Genomic DNA, 4,415 nt, shown 5'->3' with positions numbered 1-4,415 from the left:
TGTTCAATAATCTTCCACCTCCAGACCACGAACGGCATACTCGCCGTCCTAACTCTCTCGGTTCAAGAATATTGAACAGGGGCAGCTGTCATACCCCAAAATTTGCCCATTAATCTTGCAAAACATTTCTCGAAGTACTCCGACTTATTCTGCAAGGCACTAACCTTAAAAGGACAAAAGGCCCAGCTCGCAACAGGCCCAATCCAGAAAATGGCCCAAACTGGCCTGCTCGCTAGGCGAGCAATTCCTTCGCCTAGCGAACCCCTCGTTATGACACTCGCCCCAGCGAAGCACCAGATCCAGAAAAAGCCCAAACTAGCTGGCTCGCTAGGCGAGCAACTCCTTCGCCTAGCGAAGCTTGCGAATATCAGAATTCTGGGCTTCATTCTGAGCCCATTAGGTCACAAAAAGAGTATTATAAATACCCCAACTTCAGTCAGAAACGGGGGGAGAAAAAGAGGACGAAAATAGAGAGAAACCCTGGCATAGAAACCCTGGAGAATCAACTTAGAGTATTCCGAGTAAGGAAACCCTGAAGGCCGCTCCTCCGCGCCGAAGCTACCGCCGCCCAACTCCACCCGATACCAAGAGTGATCAGTCCTTCCAACCTCGCAGCTCAGTTGCAAACAGGTTTGCGTATCACTACTGTTTTATGCTTTTAATCGGTAATCTCTACACACATAAGGCATCATGATTAAATTTTTGGATATGTAATTTGATTTCACATGTGAGTTTAAGTATGCCTGAATATCTTGAATGTTTGTCCATGCTATTCCTGTAATTAAATGCCATAAAGCTCAGGGTTCCGGAGATCATGTTGCTGTCAAACTCAAAACTCGTAGCCGCTCGCTAGCACATCGCTAAGCGAGCCTGTAGCGAGCACTCGCTAAGCCTTCGCTAGGCGAAGCAGGAGTGAACGGGACAGTGGCTGTTTTGTTTCTTTTCTATTCCGCCTTATGTCTATCTAACCAATATTTATTATAATTCTGCATCATTTGGCCTGAGTTTATGACTGTTGTGTTTATTTTATGGCGCAATTTTCAAATTGTACTTTATCTCGATGCTCTAACCCGTGTGCTGAATTGTGTAAAGGTTACATATTCCCGAGGAAATGGCCGGTTAGGTATTCCACTTTATGTGTGGGAGATCCTTATGGAGATGGATTCTGAATTACTTAAATTTTGATGTGGATATTCATCCCGAATTATCTAGCTGATTTTAATGTATTGATTTCATCGATTTTAATGTGGACCTAATTACTTAATCGATTACGACTATCTAATTAATTGTAAAACTTTGCCGTTAAACATGCGATCTTGGACCTCTCTTTGTTACCCTACGATATTACGATATTATGGTCATGTCCCGCGAATATGGGGATACACTTAGCAAAGACCCTTCGGTTAGATCATCATAGTCCCTCGAATGTTGCCTTTGTCCCTCGATGACCCTTCGGTGTAGCCTACGGTTAAATGATGATAATCCCTTCGAATGCTAAGGTATCCTCACGACTGTTGCCTTCAATGACCAATCGATGACCCTACGATGACCCTTTTACATCCAAAGGATAAAACTACTTACTTCTCAATAGTAAGGACAGTTTTGCCCTCATAAGGATAGGAAATGCCCGTAAAGACCTCGGATAGGTATAACTCTTAATTGCTTATTCATAACCTAAAATACTTTTCACACCTCACACATTTCAAAACATCCTTCTTTTTTTAGAAAATCACCACTTGGCATACATCCGTACTAGGATCATTGCCGAGTTATATTTTTCTAAACGATTTTCAAAACTAAACGAGATAACCACTTTGTATACATTCATACAAGAATCATTACAAAGTTAAATTCTCCTTTTCAAAACATTTCCTACACATTTCTCGACCACTTTTTCAAACTAGAAGAACATAAATGATTGAGCAATTAAGAGCCCATGGATAACCATGGATACAAAGGGTGCTAACACCTTCCCTTTGTATAATGTACCTCCCGAACCTAAGAATCTAAATTAAGGTCTTTCCTGTTCTTTTCCACCTTTCCTTATTGGATAAAAGAAAAGTCGGTGGCGACTCTTGCTAACCGCGACATTTGCTTTCCAAAGCAAAACTCATAAAAGTCAGTTCACCGTATGACACATGGTCAGTAAAAACAACAACCTTAGAACCTAGCAAATATGATCTGAATTTATCAAGAGCAAAAACAATAACTGGAAGTTCCTTTTCTGTGGTGGTATAATTAGACTGTGCAGAATCTAAAGTCCTAGAAGCATAATAAATAACATGGGCATCCTTGTCAACTCTTTGTGCAAGGACCGCCCCAGCAACATAGTTAGAAGCATCACACATAATCTCGAAATGGAAGGTCCATTCAGAGGGCTGGATGATGATAACGGAGGTCAATGACTTCTTCAAAAATTCAAATGCTTTTTTGCAATTGTCATCGAAGTTAAAGTGACGTCATTCTTCAACAAGTTTGATAGTGGAAGAGCTATCTTGTTGAAATCCTTTATGGAGCGCCTATAAAAACCTGCATGACCAAGAAAAGAACGAATCTCGCGAATGCAAGATGGGTAATCTAGTGTAGAAATAGCATCAACCTTAGCAGGGTCTACTGGAATTCTTTTTTCAGAAATTATGTGACCCAGGACAATTCCATGTTTGACCATAAAATGGCATTTTACATAATTTAAAACAATGTCAGTTTTGATGCATCTCTCTAAAACCAAATTTAAATTGTTCAAACATGCATCAAATGAAGAACCATAAACAGTGAAATCATCCATAAACACTTCCATGCAATTTTCAATAAAATCAACAAAAATGCTAATCATGCATCGCTAAAATGTTCCATGAGCATTGCAAAGACCAAAAGGCATCCTCATATAAGCAAATGTATCGAATGGGCACGTAACAATGGTCTTTTCTTGATCTTCTGGTGCAATATGAATCTGAAAGCAACCTGAAAAACCATCAAGAAAACAATAGTGTTATTTACCAGCTAGACGTTCAAGCATTTGGTCAATGAATGGAAAAGGGAAATGATCCTTTCTAGTAGTCTGGTCCAATCTCCTGTAATCAATATAAATTCTCCAGCTATTCTGAACTCTAGTGGGGATAAGTTCATTTTTTTCATTTTTGACCACTGTGAGTCCATATTTCTTAGGTATAACCTGCATTGGGCTTACCCATTTACTGTCAGAGATAGGATAAATGATACTTGCTTGTAAGATTTTGGTTACCTCTTTCTTCATAACATAGAGAATCAAATGATTAAGCCTCCTTTGGGGTTGCCTCATTGTTTTAGAACCATCCTCAAATAAAATCATGTGCATACACATTGTGGGACTAATGTCCGGGATGTCAGCCAATGTCCACCCAATCGCCTTTTTATGCTTCCTCAAAACCTGATAAAGCTTATTTTCTTGATCGAAATCAAGGTTAGAAGAAATTATAACTGAGAGTTTTTTATTACTCTCTAAATAAGCTTATTTCAAATTTTCAGGGAGTTGTTTCAGCTCTAGAGAAGCTAGTTGTTTAAAGGATGGGGTGTTTGGGGAAGCCGGGATGTCGAGAGCTTCAACTGCATAAACAGCTTCATCGACAACTTCATATGTAGGAAAAATGTTACCTGTAACACCCTTCTAAAATACCCCAAATATTTAATTAAAATAGCAATATATCAATCAGAGTAATTATGCAATTAAGGGTGTCACACAATCATTTCACACCATTCACCATAATAACTGTCATGCTCTTTTATTAATTCAAAACATAAAGCATTTGCACAATACGCAGCGGATAGAGATTAAATCAATCATGCAAAACATGTAGCATATTACATGTAAACTGGTTCACAACCAACAACAAAACATTTAAAACATCCCATCCCGATGTTACATCTATCAGAGCATGACCCACTAAGGAACTACACTAGACTTCAAGTACTAGCTCCTACTCAATCACTGCTCGTTACCTGAAAAATAGTTGTAAGGGTGAGTTCCTCAATCGATATAATAAGCATTATAAAATATCATGCAATGTTAAGTAATTTAACACATTTCATCACCCAAATCAGATTACACATTCAGCAACGACAATATCAACTCAATCATACTCAGCATCAACACAACACACAACACACAACACACGTATAATACGGGAATACATCCATTCATATCATACACCATACATACATTATGCAATGAGACTCCATGCATGCGGTACCGACTATTCGTGAACATATAGTTCACCTTACCGATCAAATCCAGATACGGCTACCAAGCCCACTAGTCCCACTCATTTGAGACCTAGTGACTCACTCACTAATTCCTCACCATGGGAATTAGCTACCACCCCAAGGGCTATGCTATGCACGCTAATTCACCTAGCATGCAAACATCAACAACAGTCCAT

This window comes from Lathyrus oleraceus, chromosome 6 (genome assembly GCF_024323335.1).
Source record: "Lathyrus oleraceus cultivar Zhongwan6 chromosome 6, CAAS_Psat_ZW6_1.0, whole genome shotgun sequence".
NCBI lineage: Eukaryota > Viridiplantae > Streptophyta > Magnoliopsida > Fabales > Fabaceae > Lathyrus > Lathyrus oleraceus.
This window is presented reverse-complemented; position numbering follows the sequence as displayed.